A 26,745-nucleotide genomic window follows, 5' to 3' on the forward strand; every position below is an offset into this window, starting at 1 on the left:
TCAGCTAAGTGCTGCAAATGGATCCAGGTGATAAGCTCTTTTTCTATCAACCTTAGGACGTTGAGAAGACATCGGTCCAAGAGAGCACCGGCTGCTTCATTTATTTTTTGGTTTATTCTGCAGGCTTTTCCAAGAGAAACAAATAAAAAAAGGCGCTAAAGCGTCGAAGTCAACAATTTTTCAGATACCCGTTCAGTCAGGTGCAGCAGGAGGTATTTTGTTACCGCCTGCGCCGATCAACAACGAAGACGGTGGTGTTGTCTTCGAACGCAAACGAGAGCACATCATAAAAAATGGTCCACTAACTTGCCGAAGGTCCACAATACCCGCGGTGTGAAGTAAAAATGAAAACGTGCCTTTTTTTACATCGCGACTTTTACTCGTAACTTGACAACAACTGTGAGATCTAAGGTGCTTCCCTGATTGTTGCAAAACATGAAATTATTTTCTCGCCACTGAAACATTCTCAACCGGGCTTAGCTTTCTTCCGGTTATATCAAGCTGCGCAGGAAATTCACCAGCACGTGGGGAAGCGTTCACTGTATGTGGTGCGAAGTACCAACATGTGTCTGCATGAATTTACTTTAGCGAGGAATAAACGCCTAATCACTCTCTTATAAAACTCCTGCCGCGGCAGAAAATTTTTGCAGGCTGTAATGACACTTATTGCCATTATTTCTGGACAAGTGTTTTAAGTTTCCTTCTCTACCACCGCGTGGCGCATGGCTTTCAACATTCATAGTAGGCCGTCGCCACCATACGTGGCTTAAAAACAAAGACGATGATGGACTGAGCGCCTTGTCAAGTGCTACCTACCGTTGGGCTTATCAGTACTGGCGGGATGCTGCCCCGAACTCCTGGTAATGCGGCCCGGGGTAACAATATGAGAAGGCTGCCAAAAGTGATCTGTACGTTCGTGTGAACTTCTGCTTCAAAACAAGCTCTGGGATGGAGAGAGCGACAGGTGTTGATCTTGAGTCCAACTTACCTTCTGATTGATACTTGCTCCGAAGTAATTTTTTCCCCTAATGGAGATCACAGGCGTAGAAACATAACACAAGGAAAGGAGCCACTAGTGGTGACCCAGCACTCTCAGTGGAATGTTGTGCACAGCATCAGGAAAATAGTTTAATGCTGGAGAAAAAGACAAATTGTAGATTGAAAAAAGTTCATACACCTCGGTTTCAGGGCACTTGAGCCGATCGATTCAGTCAGAATTCCGAGGCAGCTCGCAGTTGCAGCGAAAAGAAGTCTTTCGCGCTGGCGTCAGATTCCACGGCGGGGACTTGAACATAAGTCCTGGTTTTCGTAAAATACTTCAATAGAGAACACGTTTCGGATTCTGCTATTTCCTCTGGCAGGATAAACACAATCTGATGATCCCGGTCCGGCTCAAAAAGCCGGTGCTGCGCCACGGTCAGTTCAAACTCTCGACTCAGCACAAACAGCGATTTTCGACTGTGTGCTAAGGCACGATACACTTTCTCTACAATGGGTATGCCGGTAATGAAATCGAAGGGCTGAGGACTCCAGCGTGGGTACCACGTAGTCTCGAACCCAGTCCGCGTCTGAGTTATGGTACGAAATGAAGGCGTCCCAGAGAAACCGCTCACCGGACTTCAGCCGTCGATATGCTTGGACCTTGACGCGCAGAAGTAGGGCAAAGTAACGGATGTACCATCTGTGGACGTAGAGGGCATAACCCTTCACCGAGCCCACAAGAACAACAAGAATCACAGGCCCCCCGACAATTGCGTAATAGTCGGGGAGACGGCATGCTTCAGTGCTTGGAAGGACTCTCTTGACGGCGGTGTTTGCCAGCGGGACTATTTCGCCACTACAGACGACGCAGTTGTCGCAGCAAACTTGTCTTTCCGGTCAGACCAGAAGATGCTCCACATTTCTAATGCTGCAGTTTGTGCAGTCCCAAGGGTTATTGCAAATGCTTATTGAAATGAGATCCGCAATGTCCTTGAACATTGTGTCGTCCAAACCTCTAATCTTTTAACTATCCAGATGCAGGGTTTCCAGCCTTTCCATACGGCAAAAAGGCTGCGACCAGCTTGAAATCAAGTTAGATGACAGCAGCAAGGTGGTCACGTTCAGAGTAATAAAAATGTGTGGAAAGAGGATGGGAACTTTGTTCTCTCTCAAATCCACGATGTCTAAGCTAAAGAACGGGGAAAAACAGGAGCAGGAGTGCCAATGACGACGAGGTTTTTTCTTACTGTGAGCGTTTTCAGACTGTTCAACCCCTCAAAGTTTTCAGCGAAGAGAGGGGTCAGTTCGTTGTTGTACAGTTCGATTGTCTTGAGATGGCTGAGGCAGAAAAATTGTGAGCCGTACATCACCCTGAGTAAACAAATTACCAAACTGAGGTCTTCGAGTGCAGGTAGGGTGCATAACTCGTGATCCAGAAGACAGTACAGAGTCCTTCCGTCCCATGTAAGGGATTTAAGAGAAGGCTTATAGATAAAAAATGGGCTTGATGCAATATAATCCTCTGGCTTCAGGGGTGCATCCTCCATCTTTAGGCACTCGAAAGTACGGATTGAAAAAAATATTATGGGAACTGGTGTTTAGTTTGGAATTGAGAAAGTAAAAGCTGCTGAAATTGTACACCGGCAAATCCACATCGGCCGTATGCGGGTCAAAAAATTTAGCTTTAGACTTGGCTCGTTAAAGACATGTCGACTTCCTTGCGTTTCTGAGAACGGGCATGAAAGAACAGGCATAAAATATAATACGTTTAGTGCTTCACCGTACTACCTTTTCACGTAATGCGTATGATAGGTCTTTATCGTGCCATACAAGAGGCGTACTTCTCTCGAATTTGCGGAAGTAGATTTTACAGAAGCTGTATATATGATTATTTTCTGCGTGGATGCTCTCTTTTGTGGCTTTAGTCGCTGAGAGGGATGGAAAAACTGCGTCAATTTTTTAAATCAAAAGCGCTCTCCGTGGTTCTCCCAATTGGACAATAAGGAAGAAACGTTTCAAATTAAATCTCACTTCTTCTGATACTTCTTTCAGAGGGCACTGGTAACAGCACTCAAAGCTAAGGTTGCGAATCGAGAGACATTCATTTCCATCCCGAAGAACTTTCTCCTCCAAGAACTTCGGTCGCTATGTAGCAACTCTCCTGATTACAGCAGCCTGACGACCGACTGACGACTGGATTTATGTGATGACGACGCAGCTCACACCCATTCTCTCATTTTCCCAGAGTTTCAATGTGCAGTTTTTGATCCGTAAGGGTTCCTCATTCGTACTGCCTCTGTTCTCGCAAACTGAAAGCCTGTCACAGATAACGATGCGTAGGCACAGAAGTGCGAGCAGTGTTTTTGTCTGCATGTGGCACTGCAAAGAAAGAAGGAAAGGTTGGGTTTACACACAGATGTATATTAAAATAAATTCAGTGCCATAAAGAACAACTGTGTACACATGGCCAGGTGCTCAAGCACCTGCAGTCACCCCGTGAGGGTGTCCTCCCAATCATCGTAGTGGGGACTTCACGCGGTTAGCTTTCGGCGTTAGCTGCTGCACGAAGGAGGGAAAGTAAAGCGCACTGGCTTGTCGGCTGGCACCGAACTGGCCGCTACTACTGCCTAGTGCGGACAGGAGCCAGTCGAAAGGATCCAGACGCGAGAACAGAGAAATAGCTAGAATGTACGTGCGCCCCACCCTTACGGGTCGTAGCGACGATGGTGGCTGCAACAAAAGTAGATTATCCTTGTCCTTAATTGAGAGTGGAGCAGGGTGGAAGTTGCGAACTGGCTCTCAAGAATGTACAGCATTGTCTTTTTGCCGATTCGTGTTTAGGCGATTTACATACTAAAAGTATTAACATGAGCAAATGGCGCGGCATTCATTTTTCTGAGCTTGATCTCGTTCCGCAGGTCACAAAGCCTGTTTTGTGCCTTAGCCAACAAGGCACTCCAGGCTTTGACATCTCGCAATTTCTTCGTGATTTATTCTAAATGTGGGCTTATTGGTCTTGGTTTCAGACGCGTTGCGGCAAATACCAACATTTCGGAGTAATAAATGTACAAAACAAGCTCTAAACACTCTATTTGGGCTGGATAGTTTTGAATTGGCCGTGTCTTGATGAAAGCATGCATATTGGAGCAACGGCGAATTTGACAACATTGTTTGGTTTGTACTCAACTTTAATTACTTTACGCTGTAGTATAAGCAGGGAATCAGAACATTTTAGAGTCTGTAGACATTCCGACAAAACTGGCGATATTTGGTTGTCGCTTTTGGTGCAGAAATCGGTATCTTTTTGTAGCAGTAAACAGTTTGACATTGAAGATGAATGGAACACTATAGAGGACAGCCAGATTAAGCCACTAAGGTAAGCTTGCGAGTCTCTTATGTAAGTGTCAGAGAGAGAGAGAGCGCATGTCGCACGTGGATCTAATATGCTAAAAATATAGCCTTGAACAAAGTTCAATTTATTTCTTCTAAACATACTGCCAGCATTCACTCAACACTTAAGGCAGGAGTGGACGTACATAGTAAAGAAAACAAAGCAGAAAATGAGCGTTAAAAGAAACGTTTAAGAAAGCGAACACGTTAATGGTCCATTCATTCACCAAGGCCGACAAAAATTGAAAGGACAGAAGCTGTTCGCACAAGCATGCACTGCTGCATCAGCAGACAAGATGCCAATTACAGCACAAAATAGATTGATAACAAATAAATAAAGCTGGTACTTGAAACCTTACGCGAGCAAAAACGCTTTGGCACTACTACTATAGACGCTTCCCTTTTGATAAGAAAAATTGAGTCAGGAATTGCACAGCATCAGAAGGCTGAATTTTGCACTGGCGGACAGTTCTCGGAAAAAAGGAGTTTGTGAAGGCTTCTTTTGTGTGCATGTATTCTTTAATTTTTCTTTTATGGTTTCCACGTGTAGCTCGCTGCATAACATGCTTGGCACAAAAATGTTCCTGTTTATACTGAGTTTGCTATTGCAGATTAAATCAATACATTTCACTCGCTCATAATAGCGTCGCAATGCTAAAAGTTCTAAGTCACCCTTTGACACGACAGCAGCTGCTGAGGTACGCCAACTCTGTTGACTATAAATGAATGAGCTGTCTTTTATTTTTTCGAATTTTATAACATTAATTTTAGGCATCCGAAGATAGGATGCCTTTGTAACCTCGTTGACTTTTCTACCTTTGTGTATGAGTATAATGAGTGTATCTTGAAACACATTCGTTTTACTACAGCGCTCGTGATGACTCGTTGCTGATGAAGCCTTTTTGAGAAAGAAATGAGAATTGAGTCTTGTTTATTCAGTAGCCTTCGTGTTGCATGTTTGACCGCCAGTACGCGCGGGCTAGTCGGTTCTCGCTTCTTTGGCGGAATAGCTGAATGACAAAACAGCCTTCCGGTACGTGCCCTCATGGTTTAGAGTGAGCAGCAATAATGAATTGCTCGTTCTGCGCTTTGTGCATAGGGTGACGTTAATTTACGAGCATTATTAGAGGAGTTATTCTTATCCGGTTTTTCGTGTTCAGTTTCCAGAATCACCACAAGGCTAAAAATACGAAAAAATCCTGCGTAACACACGCGTGACGCATTTCTCTCCGACTATATTGGATGTCTGACAAGCGTTGCTTAGTTGGGTGAAGTAGAAACCTACGTTTTGAGTGAGTAAACGAGGAGCGGTATGAAATTTAAGACGGTCGGGAGGTTACATGGAAGAAAGAAAAGTGCTACTCACCTCTAGATTGAGTACGCGCAGGAAGGTCATGGTAAGACGCGCGCATTTGTTGTGATCTAGGTGTGTCGTTTCCAAAGCCGTCCAATCAAAGGTTTTCGAAATGGCAGTTCCGCAGACACTGTCAGGTAAAACCACAAACCGGTCTTATCAGCGGAGATAACGAATGGACGGATGGACGGATGGACGGATGGATGGATGGATGGATGGATGGATGGATGGATGGATGGATGGATGGATGGATGGATGGATGGATGGATGGATGGATGGATGGATGGATGGATGGGTGGGTGGGTGGGTGGGTGGGTGGGTGGGTGGATGGATGGATGGATGGATGGATGGACGGACGGACGGATGGACGGACGGACGGACGGACGGACGGACGGATGGACGGATGGATGGATGGATGGATGGATGGATGGATGGATGGATGGATGGATGGATGGATGGATGGATGGATGGATGGATGGATGGGTGGGTGGATGGGTGGGTGGATGGGTGGATGGGTGGATGGATGGATGGATGGATGGATGGATGGGTGGGTGGGTGGATGGGTGGGTGGGTGGGTGGATGGATGGATGGATGGATGGATGGGTGGGTGGGTGGATGGATGGATGGATGGATGGATGGATGGATGGATGGATGGATGGATGGATGGATGGATGGATGGATGGATGGATGGATGGATGGATGGATGGATGGATGGATGGATGGATAGGAGCTCCCCCTTTGAAACGGGGTGGTGGCAATTGCCACCATGCTCAGCTTTTCTTTCTTTATTTCTGTTCAGTTGTGTTGTTAAATCTCCTCAGAGTTTTAAGCGCCCCCTCTTCCTTAACCACCGGAAGAAATCTTTTCTTATTTTTCCGTTGTTTTTCTTGGAGGCCTGCAGCAAAACGAAACTAATCTATAACAAATTATGGTTTTCCCTCTGGTCGAGAAGCGGATGCGAGAATATATATCTACTCTATTCTACTCTATTCCCACTAAAAACCAGAGCACTGTTTCAGGACTCAAACACACGCCTTATTCTTATCCTGTGGATGGGAAAGGGGGGGGGGGGGGTTGAGCAAGCTAACATATGTCGCTAACTATACCAGTCCGATCCTATACTCTCTTTCCTGCTTTCATCTCCCGAACCTTTTACCTGTTCACGTTTATCCAATGTGACATTTTCTTTTGCACTATGCCTCTTTTTTTTATTTTAATTAGATTTTTTTCGTCACCCCATTAGTGGCGCGGGCGAGGTCTTCTTCTATCGACCTCAGCCTATAGTAAGTAGGCAAGATTATCTTTCTGCACACGAATTTTTGCAAGTTAATAACGAATATGCATCCAAAAACAGTCGGATTATGCGAGTGGTCTTGAGCGACAAGACTAGTGCCAATTTTTTTAGTATGTGGTGGAGAAAATAGCCCCGATATTGACACTACCATCTGTGAAATCAAAACATCAGATGTGAGAATGTGGACGAGGCTGTAAAGAGTGTGCCTCATTTTGCCATTCAAACTGCGCGCGCTGCTCGCGCGCTGTTCGCACGCCATCGTGGTGCCAGCGCGTGCAGCGTAACTGCGTATGAGTGAACTGTTTCTCGCGGTGTGTGGCGTGGAATTGCCGCACCGATGAGACTTGACAAAGGCGCCGAAAGCGGTGCATAGGGGGATTCCGGCCGGAGCGCTGCTGCAGCACATTGCCGCTATCGGAAGCGAGTGCCAGCCTTCACAGTGTACTGCACGGACGACTCGGATGCACTTCACAAAGTTGAAAACCAAGATGGACGCGGCATGGAATAGGTTCAACATTATGTACAGCGCGAAAAACTAAGACAGGGGAAGAAACACGCAAACAAACAAGCGCTGTTTCTTCCCCTGTCTTAGTTTTTCGCGCTGTACATAATGTTGAACCTTCACCAACTCGCCCAGTTTTCTGTTCTACTTATGGAATAGGTGTTTGGTGTGAGTGAATCCACGTGGGTAGCAAAGTTTCGTGTACCGCATTGAGCCTGTATTTGTGTCTAATCGTCCAATTCCCACATTGGTGCGTTTTCATTTTGCCGCTTTCAGATGCTAACGCCCGTATTGCTGTAACCATAGCATTGCGCCCTCTATACCCTGCAGACCACATGCTCTGCCCCGCCGCTGTGCTTCATCCTTTGCTCTCTGGAAGTTTTTGTTACAGGGAATTAAACCAGTTTCTATAATACTGACTGTGGGTGTGCCGCTTATCGGGAGGAACCATAGCTCGCAGGTCCGCTCTGTAGATGGTCTAGCCTTCAACACTGAAGAAACGAAATTTGGCGACCAGCGGAAAAGGCCACCGGCGAAGTTGTCAACTGTGTGAGCGCATGATCAGAGGAATCGCACTTTTAGAAAACTGGTTAAAAGCGCCGGTTGACGCCGTGAGTCAACGTATAGTAGCTGAAAAGCGTAGTCCACGAACAGAAAAAGGAAATCGCTAGCAAAACGTGACGATGACATCATTCTTCAACGAGCTTCGATCAGAATAAGAAAAATTGTCGCATTTAATTTCTGAGTCCTTTATGAGGTTTAAGGGCAGATTTCAACGCGGAATCCAAATGAGCAGTTGTTTAATAAAAATGGTTACATCGACTATAACTACAGCAGCAATTCTCTATACCATCCCTTCACACTGAAGTCGTGCCCGTTTGAAACAAAGCCGTAAAGAAGCATTCTTACAGAATTTATGGCTGTAATCTCTGATAAGGTGTCGAGACCTCAGGATGTAATTTTCTCTTCAAAGCAAAGAACGCAAGCAAGCACGAGAAATATCTGCGAACTTCGCAGTCTGTTCTATATTCACTAGCAACAAGCGGACCACCCAAAGATAATCACTAGTCTCTCTGTGGCCCTTATCTCGATACATAAAAAATGTCTGCGCTCTGCTAATAAATTGGCTGCAGCAAGCAATGTGTATATTAGGAAGATATATGAGAAATGTGGGCGCTTTATATTAAATACTGGTAAACGTTTTTTCACTCGACCACAAGGAACACTTTGATACTTACGGATTTAATGAAACTATAATGGTTTCCTGATTTTACAGTAGAAAGTTGCCTTGCTTCGGCTTCCTGCTGGTTACACAAGATTTCCCCTGGCGCCATCTGTCACCACCTTCATCATTTATGCCGACCGTTCAAAGCGCGCTGCTTGAATTCTTACTAGCCCAGCCGTTCTGCCATGCAGTCTCTGCGAGGATAAATGCGTTTGTATTTAAAAAATAGCTGCAATGAAGCAGTGCTAGCTCAGAACTGTTTACTCGTTTGTTCTCTTTAGGTCGGTTTTTCGTCGAATCATAAAGATAGGATAGTCAAAATGGAACACGCGAGAATGGTAGAAAAATTATGTAGCTCAACCTGATTATGGTTCCGTGTTTTGCATAGTTTGGCTGAGAACGAGTGCAGTGGAAAGCAGCTCATCCTAAGCAGAGTTTTATAAGGGGTTATGTTTACTGGTAGGCAAAGTTTATAACCTCCAGCATAACGTTCCGAATAAGGAATTTTTCTGGTCTTACAACGTGTACATTCCTAGGTTTTACTTTTTCTTGATGCAATAACACATTTTTTGAAAGAAATGTCTCTTCGGCGAACAGATAACCCTGTATAGGCGCATTACCTAAAAACCCTTATACGCAGTGTTATTTTTAAGTGGCCAAATAATTTGTTCCGCAGCGAACATTAGCAATGTCAGATATCACGAGGCACTGTATCATAACCTAGGAGCAGTGATGTTTGAAATGAAGATGAATCATTCGCAATACATATTCACTCTTCGCATTCTACTTGCACTACTCAAAGGCGTCTTGCCTACACCTGTTACCGTGGCTGGACTGCGGAGTCTAGTGTGTGTTCGGTAGCCCAGTTTTCCAACGGTGCGAAATGCAAATTCCTTGACTGGTCGCCCTCATTTAGTGTAGTGCCGGTTAGCATTTGGAAGTTAGTGAAATGAACAGAAGGGGGTGGTTTATCCTACGATTGTCCGCAAACACTGGAGACCAGTTGCTGGGAATGATACGATCTAAGGTCGTTTCTCTCTTTCCAAGTCCTGGTGGTCTGGTGGCGCGCCCGCAACCGATAGTCCGTTAGCTGGCTGCCCTGGACACAACATCAAATTCCTTCGATTATCACTGAAGCACGTAGTGGGACATGTAACGCTGCTGAGGAAAGTATAAGCAAAAACACCGAAACGTTTAATTTTGCATCAAGCCTCGGTGCATCGCTTTGAAGAGTTGTTGATGGGGATGCTGTAGTGATGGAGCATTGCTATTATAGCCAAAACTGTCCGAAGAATGCAACAAATTGCCGTAAATCTGGCATCCATGAACAAAAGTTCTGGCTGGTACGCTTAAAGGGGTCATGACACCATTTTCCAGACTGCAAGCTGTTCATTGCATGTTGTTCGCCATACACTGGGAATAACTGGGCAAAATAATAGCGCTTTTGGTGCAGCGAGTAATTTGTAATTGTAATTGAATTTTTAAAGGTTCTCTTGAATAGCCCCGCCGGGGTGGCTCAGTGGTTAAGGCACTCGGCTGCTGACCCGAAAGACGTGGGTTCGATCCCGGCCGCGGCGGCTGAATTTCGATGAAGGCCAAATTCTAGAGGCCCGTGTACTGTGCGATGTCAGTGCACGTTAAAGATCCCCAGGTGGTCGAAATTTCCGTAGCCCTTCACTACGGCGTCCCTAATAGCCTGAGTTGCTTCGGGACGTTAAACCCCAATAAACCAATAAACCAACCAGGTTCTCCTGAATCGTGTGGCAGTCAAGCAACACTGGCGCGCTTGCCGTTCGTGACGACATAGACTGACAGTCACTTTGTTGCTCGTGTCTGAACAGAGAGCCCGTGTCACACTGCGGAAACAAAACAACATGAACCAAGCACGTTCGCAAGCGAGCCGGCAACAGGTCGCCTAACCAACTCGTCCCGCAACTTCTTGTCACACTGCACGAACGGCAGGGAAACGAGACAGGTTGCTGGTGTGTTGGCTCGGTATGACAGTTTCTGGGAACCGGAACAATAAACAAACAGCGTTCGTGGACCCGGTTGGCGCTGTTCGCCGGCAGGGCGAATTTCCCGAAGACACTGCACCAACCAAACCAAGCACTTTGTGGTGATTCATCCCTTTTGTTCCTTTCGTGTTTCGAAACGTCGTTCGCAAAGTGCAAAAAAGAGCGTTTTATTTCGTGGTAATGCTTTCCGCTGCGGTAAAGGCCGAGTCACACTGCGGAAACAGTCGGCCAGCCCGTACGACAAAACAGTGTTTTCGTCCGGTTGGCGATCCTTTCTCACCGCGTCAACACGAACAGTGGGTAAACGGGTCGCATTCTCCCGCCAGCCTGTGTTGGCCACATGTACGCCACTTGTTTAGAAACACTCTGTCACACCAGAAAAACCACTTCGCGTTCCCCGACGCTTCTCTGCTCTGGCTCCCGCGTTCTCCTCCCTGCGTGTGCACAACCGCGAAAACTGGAGACACATTGCGCTGCCGTAGCTACTGGTGGTTTTGCAGAATATCGGACGAACTATGACCGTGCGCGGCGGCTGAGGTGCAGCTTTGCTCGATTATGACTCGGACGGCGAGCCGCCACCACAGAGAAACCACGCTGGATGATCGACTAGCTGCGAAGGGCGCCTGAGCGTTTTCGAAACCTTCATGCGAGAGAATTAAACACGGGCTACACGCGTCTACTTTCTGTGTCCTGTGTCTACTTCTACGCATTTTGTATTTTGCGGTGCTGTTCCACAATGCATTATCAACCCAGCCAGTCACTACAAATCACGCCACAAACTCGGCAGATTCATCGAGTTTGTTCCACGCTGTCAGAGTACTAAATAAAGGTATAATTATACGCGTCATTTCTGCAATCAAATGGGAACCCAGTAAAGTTATTCTGATTGCTATTTCAAAGAAAAAAAAATACAACACTGCTTTCTTGTTCATCTCAAGTTCAAAAATATCAGGACAGGCACCTGGCAACTCGCGCTCACCTGTGAAATACGGTCCCAACTAGCGATATCTTGTAAAACCGATTCCTTCAGATCACACCGTTGATATTTTGGGTCTGTTATATCCCATGGAAAGCGCCTCTCTTCAATCATCGCGATCAGGTAACTTTCCTGGCAGCACGAGTACGACGGCGGCATGCTCACGCGCGCAGCTGGCACATTCGTATGCAAGCTTTTACTCAGGTGGTTCTCGCGCAAAAACCCGTCAAGAAACTGCTGTAGCTTGCGGCCGAGACAGTCCCTGGAACAAGACATTCCTTTTGGCTCCCTACAGAACCGCGTTCGTCAGAAGTGTACGCTTGCGCACAAGAATGCGACGGGAATCGAACGTGCTTCTCCACGGCGGCCGCATCCGCCAGGCGACGGTGGCCACGGCAGCCTTCCCGTCTGTATGCGCCCGCCTGCAAGACGCCGCAACGCAGCAGAAAGCATTAACACGAAAGGAAACGCTCTTTTTTGCATATTGCAAACGACGTTTCCAAGCAGGAAAGGCACAAAAGCGGTGAATGACCGCAAAGTGCTTGGTTTGGTTGGTGCGGTGTCTTCGGGAAATTCTCCCGGCCGGCAAACAGCGCCAACCGAGTAAACGAACGCTGTTTGTTTATTGTTCCGGTTCCCGGAAGCTGTCATACCGAGGCAACACCCCAGCAGCCTGTCTCGTTTCTCTGCCGTTCGTGCAGTGTGACAAGAAGTTGTGGGACGAGTTGTTTAGGCGACTTGTTGACGGCTCGCTTGCGAACGTGCTTGATTCATGTCGTTGTTGTGTTTCTGTCGTGGTTTCTGCAGTCGTCTTGCAGGCGGGCACATACAGATGGGAAAGCTGCCGTGGCCGCTGGCGGATGCGGCAGCCGTGGAAAAGGACATTCGATCCCCTTCGCATTCTTGAGCGCAAGCGTACACTTCTGACGAACGCGATTCTGTAGGGAGCCAAAAGGAATGTCTTGTTCCAGGGACCGCCTCGGCCGCGAGCTCCAGCAATTTCTTGGCGGGTTTGTGCGCGAGAACCACCCGAGCAGGAGCCGGCATACGAGTGTGCCAGTTGCTCGCGTGAACATGCCGCCGTCGTACTCGTGCTGCCAGGAAAGTGACCTGATCGCGATGATTGAAGAGAGGCGCTTTCCATGGGATATAACAGACCCAAAATATCGACGGTGTGATCTGAAGGAATCTGTGTTTCAAGAGATCGCTAGTTGGGACCGCATTTCACAGGTGAGCACGAGTTACCAGTTACCTGCCCTGCTATTTTGAACTTGAGATGAACAAGAAAGCATCTGCATTTTCTCTTTGCCAAAGCAATCAGAATAACTTTACTGGGTTCCCATTTGATTGCAGGAATGATGCGTATAATTATTCCTTTTTTAGTACTCTGACAGCATGGAACAAACTCGATGAATCTGCCGAGATTGTGGCGAGATTTGTAGTGACCGGCCGGGTTGATAATGCATTGTGGAACAGCAGCGCAAAATACAAAATGCGTAGAAGTAGACACAGGGCACAGAAAGGAAACGCGTGGAGCCCGGCCGTGTTTAATTCTCTTGTATGAAGTTTTCGCAAACGCTCAGGCGCCCTTCGCATCTAGTCGATCATCCAGCGCGGTTTCTCTGCAGTGGCGGCTCGCCGTCCGAGTCAGAATCGAGCAAGGCTGCACCTCAGCTGTCGCGCACGGCCATAGTTCTTTCGATATTCTGCAAAACCGCCAGTAGCTACGACAGCGCAAGGTGTCTCCAGTTTTCGCGGCTGTGCACACGCACGGAGGAGAGCGCGCGAGCACGAGCACAGGCGCGCCGGGGAATGCGATTGAAGCGGTTTTTCTGGTGTGACAGAGTGGTTCTGAACAAGTGGCGCACATGAGGCCAACACAGGCTGGCGGGAGACAGCGATACGTTTAGCCACTGTTCGTGTTGACGCGATGTGACTGGATCGCCAACCGGACGAAAACACTGTTTCGTCGGACGGGTTGGCCGACTGTTTCCGTAGTGTGACTCGGGAGTGAGTTGTTCGTTGTTCAAGCTAGGGTTGCGATGGGATGAAGGGAGAAGTTGGAGAGAGATGGAGGCAACACAGGTCTGTGTCCTTCCCTGTTCTATCTAGCTTCTGCCCCATCTCTGCGACTTCATCACAATGTGCCATGGCCCCGTTCTGCTCCGCACCGATCGTGCGCGTGGCAGTTTTGCAGCAAACGATGGCGCTTTCAGTTTATGACACCATTCAGGCTGCTTCAATATGACCGTTGCTGAAGGGGGAGGGGCTTAGAGCCGACAACTTCAAATTGCAGATTCTAGCTCAAATGCGTTCGTAGAGCCTTACACCTTTTATAAGTACGCATAATAACGTCGTGGCTTGTAACTGCAACGTAACAACACGAATTATTGGTAGACCATGTCATGACCCCTTTATCGCCGCCTTAAGGGTGTGCGCGATAGGTTAATGGGTTAATTTTCTTATGTGCAGAAGGTCATTTCATACTTTGCATTCATGTATCCCTGTGAGTCCTCATACCCTTTCTAGCTCAATGGTGCACCGTTTAAATCATGCAGCACTGCCCTTCAATGGCAGGTGCTCCCAGTGGTGGGCCTTGTGCGACCAAGGTTGCTCTTTCCCAGCGCCAATCATTAATCTAACTGCCACCTGCGCACGGTGGGTAGTTTTTTCACTCTCTTGTGGGAAGGTTCTGATGACGCCGCAATTTCACGTGACCTAGGTGGACCACCGACCACCTGGGTTGCTCTCTGGGGACCACCTGCCAAAACCATGGTCGGGATTTTTTGCGCCCAGTGGCGACGCCGACAGTGCCGACAGAGGATTTTCAGGAAAACGGGGCCTTTAACGCTGTCGCGTTAAAACAATGGCCACTTACTGATCCTAACCCTGGAATAAAGATTTTATTTTTTAACTTGGTCTCGCTCAGTGCTATGCAACGCGAACTCGCACAAAGAATCAAAGTGGCTAAACATTTCCCTGCAGAAATTTATGTGTTCACAGGGTCAGCGCGAGATTTTGATTATCGGGGTCGGTTTCCACGGGCTTTCAAGCAGTCACAGTGTTCACGCTTGTGCTTTCGGCACCACGCACAAAGATTCGTGTTCCGTCTGCACATCCTGAACTGAAGATAGCACTGGCGGTGTTACGACCTCGTTGTCACACCCATATCCCCCTGGCTGTTCATTCGCAATAATGTTGCCTAATATTCGGAGCGTTCAGAGCCACTTCGAACGCCGCTTCTTTTTCGAGTGTAGGCTCAGGCAGTGATAAACGACGCTATTCGCGGATGGCTATCTTCTAAGATTACAGTCTGCGCAGTAATTTTGTCGCACTGCCCTTCGTAAGAAAACCTGCTGCAGCATACGCATCAACACGCGGCATCGTGCACGCTGCTAGAGCAAAGTGCGTATTTTTCGCGTAACGAAGATAGCTTCAACTGCAGCTTTCTTGGCACTTTAAGAGCTCGTATACAACTGTGAAGTTCCTGCAGTTGATCATAAATGTTATAGTTTGACTGCATGTATGAGAGAACCAGAGCACTGAAGTATCAGAATTATCGCACGGAAAATTCTTCGGGCACTGGCCACCACTCGAAATCAGAGCCATGGTTTTTTGGCAGTGGGATATGATAAAGAAAATGACGTTTACCCCATGCCTGATATCGATATTGAGTTTTCAGTTTACATAGCTGCTGTTATTCATTCAAGAGGCTGAATTTTTCACGAAACAATAATCGCCAAATATCATGTGTTTAAATAAAAGCCCGCCGCCACCAAGTTTTAAAAATAGGTTTTTTGAGGTAAAAAGATTGTTTTTGTGGTATTGAAATACCAGCACTCGTGGACATTAGAAAACAGGTTAGTGATGTGAACTAGCAAGCTGATTGATCAATTTCTCATAATTAACACTATAACTACTACTGTTAGGGGTGTGGTCGCAATTACAAATTTCTAGGAGGCCGTGGAGACCGTAAGTAATAGCCACATCATTTTTTGTAATTTCGAAAACCCGGTTACGCTTAGCACTGCGGGTTAAGAAATTTAGTCCATATCACGCCAAAAAATGCGCGCCATTGAAAAATGCGCCTCGCGGGCACGAGCAAAGCAAAGGCCGTACCCCAGCCAAGTCACACCGTGTGATACGTCCCACGCGACGTTCTCTGCACAGCCCGCGCTGCTGCTCTCGCCGCTGATTCCTGCTGTAGCCCACACACGAGAACACAACTTACTGATGGTTTAGCTTGGTTAAACCTAGTGTTGTTGTGGATTTCTGGTGAAACTGCCTCCTTGCGGTCCCAAAATCACTGAGACGAATCACGTGGCTAGCCCGTGGCTATGACTCGGTTTCCATCGGCTGTTGTTGAGCAGACGTCGAGGCGGCGGCTTCGTTCGCGACTCGTTGTCGCTTCTCCGCTTCTTGTTGTCTTTTAGCGAGCCGTTCTTCGGCCGTCTCAGCCGCACGTTTGGCCTACCTCGCTTCCTTCTAGCGTTGTCGGCCGGCCTTGTACCATGCTACGACTTCGGAATCCGTCGACGTAGCTTCTTTTAGATCTGCTGATGCCGTACTGAGTACGTACGCTTGCAATCCGCCTCCTCATCCATTGCACATTTGGCAAACGAGCTCACGCTCATGATCACGTGACAAGCGAGCGCCGCAGCGCGCGCTTCCGCGGAGCGAGCACGGTGCATGCGCAGTGAGGCGCATAGCTGAGTCGATGGAACAGCTGATGGAAACCGAGTCAGAGAGTGGACTAACCACGTGATTCGCCTCAGTGAACCTGAGACTGCAACGAGGCAGTTTCACCAGAAATTCACCGACAATCCGTTCGACAGCGTGTCAGAAGCATTCGCGTTCACACTAGATTTAACCATGCAAAACCATCACCAATTTTTTACATTTAAATTGTAAGGCTTTAACGTACTTAAAACGGCTACACGTGCGCAATTATCTGTTTTGCCGAATTATAATTATGTGTTTTGCCGAAGATTTGTTTTGTTGCGAAAGCAACACAACTGGAGCCCAGCTCGGCTCGTCGCGTATGCTCGTGGCGGTGCGGCTACCTAAAATCACTGGAACTCTGAAAGTACCGCAGCTGTTTTCTCTTCGCAGCCGCGTCGCCTATTGGCCAGTGGCGATCACGTGATTAGGCGCCTTCATAGTTGGTGCACTCGCTCTACGGGGCGCAGTGCTTCGGAGGCGGTTGGATGGCGTGTTTTACGGAGTAGCACGCTCAGTGTCACGTCTGTGTGCGTGTGTGTCTGGCTGTGTGCGCGCTTGTGTGCGTGTGCGCGCGTGTCTGTGCCTCTATCTGAGCGTACGTCTGCGTGCGTGTGCGTGTCTCTGTGCGCGCGCGTGTCTGTGTGCGTGCGTGCGTGCGTGTGTCTGTGTATGCGTGCCTCTGTCAGTGCGTGTGTCTGCGGGCGTATCTGTGCGCCCGCGTGTCATTGTGCGCCGCGTGTGTCTGTGTATGCGTGTCTCTGTCAGTGCGTGTGTCTGCGTGTGTATCTGTGTGCGCGCGTTTCTTTGTGCGCCGCGTCTGTCTGTGTGCGTGCGTGTGCGTCGTGTGTTTGTGTGAGTGTGACAGCTATAAATGTCCTCGGAGACGTTTATTTACGAGATTTTCTTCCCCTGCTGGTCATTCATATTGGTTAATGAGGCTTAAATAAAAAATAATAAATTGCGGACTTAACGTCCGAAGCGACACGTTAGCTATGAGGGGTGCCGAAGTGGAGCGCAGTGGCGGAATTTATGCCACCTGGGGTTATTTAACGCGTACTTAAATCGCACTGCGCACGGGAGTTTTTGTACTTCGCCTCAATCGTAATACAGCCACAGCTCGTCCACATGTTATCTGGCTATCTGGCCGCACAGTTAGAGCATTGGCCCCCTCGTCGACCTTGGAGTCGCCCAACTACCTCCCACAAGCCTCCGACCGGCGACTCACCAGACGGAGGGAAGAACAGGCGGCAGGAAACAGTAAGCGTAAAGGGAACGTTTTATACGCGTCAGACTTCTAACTGAAACGATTTAGTAAACGTTTTGCTGTACCCCGCTGGTATGTACGCAGCCTGCCAGCTTTAAAGTTTTCCGGGTCCCGAAAACATGCATTTGCGAGCCTCCCACGGAAGTGATTGGACAAGCCTGCTTCTTGCGTTGTTAGCTCACACCCGTGGGCTCAAGAATGCGAGAGGCTGCGCAGCTGTCGTGCGACGCTTTCAAGGTTTTCAAAACGCTCACTTCACCTAAGCTCTCAAACACGAATACTTTAATTGATTAATTTTTCCGCGAAACCGATGAACAAGGCGGCCGCAAGGGAGACTTTCTTCGCCTAGCAGACGACGCGCCCGCCGCGCTGGACCACCTCTGGCAACAACACCCCAATGTTGCCCGCGCGCCGCCCGCTGGTTGCGGTACTTTCAGAGTTCCAGTGACTTTACGGCTACCAAACCGCCTTGAGTCGCCGTACCCTAGCAACGTACGACCTTGTGCCGTTGCCTAGCAACCCGAGTTACTACCCGAGCTTGCACGAGTTACTCGGGTAAGCTCGGGTAGTAACTCGGGGAAGCTCGGGTAAGTTCGGACGAGCGTTGTGCCATCTACGCGAGAGGTTGCTCGGGAAGAGCAACATGGGTCGCAAAATCCCGACAGTGGCTGGGATAGAAACAGCCACCTGCTAGCGCAGTTGCGCATCGCTTAACCGCTGCGCTGGTAGTGGTATATGAGAACTCGCCGCCATCTATGAATCTTAAATAGGAATTACCAGTTCAGCATAGATAGGCATTAACCCACTAAAGATATCACGCCACATCCCTAAGGCGGAGTTTAACTGCCCCTCGAATTGAAAAATCAACACCTGCTTTCGCAGGTCTACTAGGTTTAACTACGTTAAGCCCCTATCACTTTTGAGCCATATGTATAAAATACTCTGAAAGTGCTGTACTTTTCCTCGAGTGCAAAATATTCTTGTAGTATATGTTGTCGTGGAGTTTGTTTTGTACGGAACTGTGTAAGAGTGAAATCGCAGATTGCTGGGATATTGTACCATGAAGGCAGTGCATGTCGCCTTTGCGCAATACCAGGCAATGTGTTTAGTACGCCAAGATACTGACACATCTCTTCAAATCGCAATAGTACACTGTAAACAAAAATATACCCAAAAGGGAGTAAAAAGGGTGGCGGCCACCCTTTTTACTTCATTTGTGAAAACATTTACTCCATGAGTGGGGAGTAAAAAGGTGGACTGTCCTCCATTTCACTCCCATGAGGGAATAAGGGAGTTAAAAATGAGGATTTACCAGAATTTACTCCTGTCTAGAAAGGGAGTTAATTGTGCCAAATACACCACCAGTGCCGAAATAGTGTAAAAAAACACCAATTTGCGCAATCCGCCCCGCCACCTAGCGTCTCGTCTGCTTCTGGTCAGTCGTCTGATAACGGCGGTGAGTGAAGACCGCTTGGTTACCATCGTCGCCGGATCTCTGCTGACTTCTGCTCCTTCACGGGCGCCTGCCGCGGTGCAAGATATCGGCTTGTCACCGCTTTCCGCTACAGTACAGTACATAATTGAATTGCTCCTGTGACGCCTCCAGTGCTCTACCCATACCTAACTTTCCTTGGTTTGTGTCGCCACCCCGTTACAGGCCCCGTTTAGGCCTAATTCTCACAGGCTTTTTTCAGTGTGGTCCTCGCAATGTGTTGCATGATCATGGAACTGTGATAGAACATAGTGTCAACGCTGAGCTCTTGATTGAGCTCATGAGGCCACATTTTTCCTAAGCCATGTTTAAAATCCAAGCCTTAATGACGCGAATATGAAAGCAAGCACTGCTATTCCAAACTACCATCAGGTGTATTTTGATCTTTTCTGCTCTGGTTTTGGGTCAAATATAGCGTGGTGCATGACCGTGAAAACTACCCAGCGTCTCCTTTTCAGTTTTGAACTACTGATTATAAGGTTACATCCCTTTATCTACGAACATGGCCAACGAAACGAGCTCGTACAGCAAAAGGAGACGACAAGCAGACGACTCCTGCCGCGTACGCCGCCGCTGGGCTAATAGACGGCGGAAAGAATGCGTGACGCGGGGTCTAGGGCAGCGCAGTTTCCCAAGTTGGGTTAGCGGCGGCCCGCAGAGCTACTGCCCGTTTCCGCCGCTGTCACTGCTGTAAGAGTGAGCCTGAATGAGGATAAATAAACATGACGCCATTTTTGGGCTTCATTTCTGTGGGTAGTGAAAAATTTCCTCCTTTTTCACTCCAAAATAACTCCCTTTAGACTCCACAATAACTCCCTTATATAAGGGAGTAAATAAAAACACCATACGTATGGAGTAAAAAAACCTCTTTTTGGGTGTGCGTTAGAGGACAAGCCATTTACTCCCTTTTGGGTGTTTTTTTGCTAACAGTGTAGTGGCCTGGTAGCTTCCGGCTTGTTGTTAAAGATTGTACTAGATGGGCACCTCGTGACTATAGAGGATTTTTAGAATTCACGAGCATGTGAGCGTGGCTCTTCAGTCGGTAAGTGATTCTTCGTTAGTTTCTACATGCAGACTTTTAATGGGTGATGTCCTGTATGCCCCAGTGGAAAGATGCAAGCCTAAGTTATGTACTGGAACCTGTCGTTTAAGATACGGTGGTCTCGCTGACCCATGGACTATATATCCATAATCTAAGGTACAGCGCAGTGCAGAGCGATAAATTTGTAAAAGACATATCCTACTAGAACCCGTGGTTTCGATAGAGTACCTTAAGTATGTTCAAAGATCAAGAGGCTTTCTTTTTGAGACCATTATCGTGAGGCAGGAAAGTTAGTTTTTTGTCAAAAATAATGCCTAGAATTTTTTCCCATTTTTTATAGGGAGTTCGGTTTTGTTCAGATGTAATGTGGGGTTAGATTGTAGGGCTCGCTTTAGTGAGAACAGCACACCCACTGTTTTCTGTGTGGAGAACTGGAATCCATTTTCGTGTGCCCATGTTGCCAGTTGATTTATTGTTAACGGCATTTCTCTCTCACAGGTTGCCACGTTGAAGGACATGGAGGATATTTGAAGATCATCGACATAGACTGAATACGTAATGGACTTCGGGGTTATTTTGTTTGTGTAATTCATTTTTACAAAAAAGAGTTGTGCTTAAAATACACCCCTGAGGAACCCCCCTTCTCTTAAACGAAGTTCCTGGAAAGGGTTGATCCCAGGTGTACTTGAGAGGAGCGGTTCGGCAAGAAATCATTTAGGCACTTTAACATCCTGGCGCAGATGCCAAGTTATGCAAGATCGCGAAGAATTATGCAAGATCGCGAAGAAACTTCATGTTGTGTCGTATGCTTTCTCAAGATCGAAAAAAACAGGTAAGCAGTCTTGTTCGTGTAAAAAAGCTTCGCGCACGGTATTTTCAAGGCGAAATAGATGGTCAGTCGTTGAGCACCCTTTTTTAAAACCTGATGGATATCAAGGAGTTCATGCGATTCAAGGACAAAATTGAATCTTATATTAAGCACAATTTCAAAGGATTTCGCTAAGCAGCTCGTAAGGGCTATCGGTTTATAACTGCTTGGAGAGGCTGGTAGTTTTTCAGTTTTAAGAAACGGTACAATAATGGTTTGGTTTATGGGGTTTAACGTCCCAAAGCGACTAAGGCTATGTAGAGACGCCGTAGTGGAGGGCTCCGGAAATTTCGACCACCTGGGGTTCTTTAACGTGCACTGACATCGCACAGTACACGGGCCTCTAGAATTTCTCCTCCAAAGAAATTCTAGCCGCCGCGGCCGGGATCGAACCCGCGTCTTTTGGGTCAGCAGCCGAGCACCATAACCGCTGAGCCACCGCGGCGGCTCCAATCTTCCAATCTTCAGGTATTCTCCCTAGTATCAATATTTTTTTACAATTTCAAAAGTGCCTGTATAGCAGGCTAGGAGGGAATGGCAAGCATTGAACAGTATTTCATCAGGCCCCGGAGCAGTTAGTTTTCCGGCAGACAGCACTGTATTTATTTCTCGGAGTGGGAAGAGACTATTGTATTGTTCATTTGTGCTGCGCCTAGTTGGGAGTCTTTGCTTTCCGGCAATATTTTTGTATATAGAAGTGACTGGATATAATGTGAAGAACCAGAAACTACACAAAAATGCTCCCCTAATATGTCTGCCTGTTCCTTTAAACTTGTTTGTGTACCAGGTGATGTCAAAAGAGGAATTGCGAACGGTGACAAACTGCTGTTTAATTTTCTAACCTGTTTCCACATATTTTTCGATGTGACCTGGCTGTTTATAGATGAGATGTAGCTTTGCCATGATGCTGTATCGGCACTACGACAGACGTACCGAGCTTTAGCTCTCACTTTTTTTTAAATTTTCGAGGCTCTCCTGTTTCGGGTACCTGCGAAATATACCCTACACTTTGTTTTTTTTTTGCTCCCTTGCAGTCTTGTGTCCACCATACTTTGTGGTTTTGTCGCACCAGTCCCGAAGACTGAGGAATAGCTAAGTGTGTGGCAGCTAGAATGCAACTTGAGAAATTTTCATTTATCTCATTGATGTTAAGATCATCTGAAGGTATTTTTCTAAAGTCGCTTCTGTTGTAAGGAGTTAGCTGTCTGCTAAATGAAGCTTCCAACGTCACGTTTTTGTTGGGATGATTTGTGTTGGAGATGTTAAACTGACTGGTACAGGAAGGTGGTCACTGCCATATGGCTTGTCGATGATGTCCCTTTTAAAATCGTTGAAAACAGACGGGGATCTGAAAGACAAATCGAAGCACCTCATTTTACCCGAGGTTTAGCAATGTGTACTTTTAACAGAGTTTAACAAACAAATACTACTGCTAAGAATAACATCTTCTGTAATTTGACCTCTGGTACTTGTTTATTCACTTCCCCAGAAAGTAGATGTCCATTGAAATCGCCAACTACCAGATAAGCTTCTGGTAGCTGCGCTAAAAGGTTTTCTATGTATGTTTGTAACTTTCAGGTGTGGCTCTAGGTATACAGAGTACACTATAATAGTTTTATATGTATGTAGAGGGGCTGCTACAGCTTCTAATTTAGTTGTAAGTTTCACTTCACGGCCTGCTATTCCACTTTGCACGATGATGGTGTAGCGCCCGGCGACGCTATAAAGCGCAGGCGCTGAGATCGGCGTTCCCGCGACAAAAGAAAATAAAGAACGACAGCGCGTGCTCGGAGCGCACGCCCGGCACGCGCAGTTCGGAACTAGAAGCCTGCCACGCTGGTCGCCTCTTTCTGGTGCTCCGCTGCGACCCCGCAAAATCCTCAACAGTGGTGACCTGGCGAACCGTGCCTTCTATCTCAGCGGCGTTCCAGCATGGCGTACTGGCAGCACCCAAGTTTCGACCCGCCGCTCCCGGCGTTCCGGCCTGCAGGCGTCGGCGGGTGGTTCGCCCAACTGGAGGCTGCGATGTACCTGAACGGCATCACCATCCAGCCGTTCAAACACGAAGTCCTTTGTGACATCCTCCCGGCCGACCTCCTGCGTCGGCTCACCTACTCTGCTTTCGGCGGCCGGCCATACGATGAGCTGCGTGCGGCCGTCTTGGCGTACTTCGGCGCCTACTACGTTCCGCCGCCGCTCTACGACGCAGCGGACCCGTTTTCGCCGCCGCCAGCCTCTGTCCCTGGACCGGCCTCGCTCGCGCCCACGCAGCCTTCATCAGAACCCGGCCCGCCTCAGCAGCCCATCGCCGCCCCTCCCGTCCAGCGTCTCCAGCCCGGCTGTCTCTCTCGACGCCACACCAGGTGGGATCCGCACGAGCTTCGCCTCGCGTCCTTCTCCCACTACTATCCGACCCGCGTCTCTGGCCCTGCCTCTTTGCGCTTCAGTGGCGTTGTCGCCAGAGCCTCCTGCAGCCAAGGACGACTCTGCGGCAGCAGTCGTGCCGAGGCTTCCGGCATCTCCATCTACCTCCTCACTACCGCCAACAGCTCTGCAGGCCTCTGCTGTGAGGTTGAAGCCGTCGCCCGCTGATGCTAAAGAGCCCTCGCCAACGACCAAGCCTGCTTGTCACACTCCCAGCCCCTCAGAAGGTCCGCAGAGCACTACTCGTCATCAGGAGCCGGATGAGAAAGCCAACCCGATGACAGCAGTAACAAGCACGGCGATCGCCTCCAGCCCCACTTCGCCTGAAACAGTTCCTGACCCAGTGTCAGCGCTTGATCTCAAGCCCGACCATGCCCACACGCGCTTCAGCACTGGCCAGTCGCTCCGGACTGTCACTCCCGCTTCGCCCAAGCACCTGGCATTGAGCCCAGCAACTTGCTCCGGCATCGTCACAGCTGTCGCCGCTATGTCGATGGTCAAAACACAGCTGCTGTCAGGCCACGGAGCCGTTTCGCCCACTCCAGCGCTTGTGCCGACGTACTCGGCGCGCCGGATTCCCACCGACACCAGCTCCAACGTCCCCACACCGACGACACTTGTGTCCGCGGGCAGCACTACAGTCGGTGACGGCCCGACCATGGCCTCCCCTGCTCCCATGTCCGTTGTCAGCTCGGCACCCTGCATCATTCGCCCCTTGCGCAGCAGCCAGGCTCGTCCACCTGAGTCGGCGCACTCCACCCGACTGCTCTTCCCGGCCTCTGACCTGAACTTCCCGGACCTTGTAGCGACCCCGTGGGGACACTGTTACTCTAGCTGCCTGCTTGCCTGCCGTGGCTACTCCATCTCTGCCCCGTCGGCAAGTACATTCCGACGTTCCGTCTAGGCGGGGGGCCCTGTAGCGCCCGGCGACGCTATAAAGCGCAGGCGCTGAGATCGGCGTTCCCGCGACAAAAGAAAATAAAGAACGACAGCGCGTGCTCGGAGCGCACGCCCGGCACGCGCAGTTCGGAACTAGAAGCCTGCCACGCTGGTCGCCTCTTTCTGGTGCTCCGCTGCGACCCCGCAAAATCCTCAACAATGGCTACCGCTCCCGATAGCCTGTTTGTATACTCTCGGACATGTCGGAATAACATAATTTTTTAGTAGGTTTTAGACTTGCGGACCTAGATTAGCTTCCCCAGGCCCATTCGCAACAGGAGAAAATGAAGTTAAGATGTGCTTTATGTCCGTTAACGTATTTTAAAGTTCCCTGCAGTTCAAATGTATTACTAATGCCATCGTGTGAGGAGGGTGAGCAACTGGGTTTAGGTTTGCCCCATGATTCGGGGCTTGTCTGTTTTTTTTTCAATCCAGGGCGTTCCGGCTTGCCTGCGACGTTGACGGCATGGAGCTACACTGGCTCGTGTCCATCGCCTCTTCAGAGGCGCTGGACGATCGTGCAGACTGCACGAGAGTCTTTGTGACAGACCTCACCTCGTGGACAGAGGTCTTCAGGTCCGCTGCCTCGAGAGGCAGCATGACCTGTTTTGGAGGTGGTGGAGTAGGGTTAGCTTCTTCCACCTGGGGCGAGGATGGCTCCGCCGCAGCCTCACTGCGTTAGGTCTGGGCAGATGCAAGAGGCCGGTGTGATGGATCGCGCTGTCGCACCACAACGGCAAAGCTTGTATGTACAGTGAGAGAAAAATTGCTTGCCATTATTATACGTGTTGTTGCTTGTTTAAATTAAATGCTTTCTTTCTCTTTCAGTGTAATGATTTATTTTTCAATCTTCCACGATGGGCATGACCGGGAGTAGTCTTTGTGTTCGCCTTCGCAGATACCGCAGCGGAATGCTGCTTCCCAGTTTTCTGAGGCGTGTTCTTTTGAAGCGAATTTCGCGCAAGTTTTGCGGCAACGGCAACTCTTGGAACCATGGCCAAATCTTTGGCAATTGAAACAGCTTCTGGGGTTGGGATTGTAAGGTCTCACGGCAATCTTTGTGTACCCCACTTCAGTGGAGTCGGGGAGCATGCAACAAGTGAAAGTAAGTGCAAGGTGCTTCGTTGGGATTTCTTTGTTTTCCTGTCTAATTTTGATCCGTTCAAGTTTGTTAACATTTTGATCGGCTAGGGCATCGAGCATTTCCTCTCCGGTGATATACCGTAAGCCGATTTAAGAGATCACACCACAGACAGTGTCTGGTGACCTGTGGGGTGTGGCGGAGAAGCGATTGTCCCCAAATGCCGCAATTTGGGAGAATTTAGGAGCCTGACCTTTGTCGCGTATTTCTAGGAGCAAGTCTTCACTAGCTAGTTTGATCACCTTGTAACCGGGGCGCAAGGCTTCTTTGAAACACTTTGAAACTATAAATGGTGAATTTTTCCTTGCTGATTTTTCAAGAGTTTCACTGTTTACTACGTCATATTCCGGGAAGACTTTTTTGTTTTGTGTACAAACTGCTTGGTTACATCGGTCCGCCCTCTCTTGAAAGGGCGATCGTTTGATGAATGAGCGCGAGCCATAGGATATGTATATTATTCGGCTACGGTGCCAGCCACATACTACGGAGCCCAACAAGGGGACGAGGCAGGTATTTACAAGCAGCAAGCCCTGCCCACGCCAGCTGTACACCCCCACTACAACCAAATATGACGCAACTCAGGGTAGTTGGTCGCACAAGTATAATCCTCGCTGCCAGGGAAAAGAAAGAATCTAAGAAGTGAGTAGTAGAGAGGAGAATTGTGAGAAAGAAATAGGACAGTGAAAGATAGAGGGGAGGGCAGGAACAGGCGACTGCCAGTTTCCGCCGGTCGTGTCTGGCCAGACATACCGTCTGCAAAAAGCTGGGGCCAAATTGGTATGTTGTCTCCGCCGAGGGGCCTTAAAGGTTCAAACGCTCGGCATCGGCTGAACCGCCGGGATCCCCTTTTCCCCGGACACGGCAATGCCGCGCACGGCTAAGCGCGGGTGCTCGGGTCAGTGGTGGCGCATGCTCACCATCATTCTCCTGCGGGGATGTCCCTGCGGATGCTCAGGAACCCGTGGTGTCACAACTCACCAACATCAGCATGAAGCAGATGCCCCTTCGGGATAAGTAGAGTTTCACTCAGGAAGAAATGTAACGTGCCACACGCATTACCAGCCTCTCGTTGACGGAACTGTGGGAGCCAGTAGGTGGTGGTGAAAAGTTGTCCAT

At 48.6% G+C, this 26,745-nt stretch overlaps 1 pseudogene; it reads right to left on the reverse strand.

Moving 5' to 3' along the window:
- Positions 1 to 1,211: 1,211 nt before the first annotated feature.
- LOC149356237 (toll-like receptor 2) lies at positions 1,212 to 26,745 on the reverse strand (annotated as a pseudogene).

The sequence above is a fragment of the Amblyomma mixtum genome, chromosome 3 (assembly GCF_055824585.1).
Source record: "Amblyomma mixtum isolate Tamu chromosome 3, ASM5582458v1, whole genome shotgun sequence".
Lineage (NCBI taxonomy): Eukaryota > Metazoa > Arthropoda > Arachnida > Ixodida > Ixodidae > Amblyomma > Amblyomma mixtum.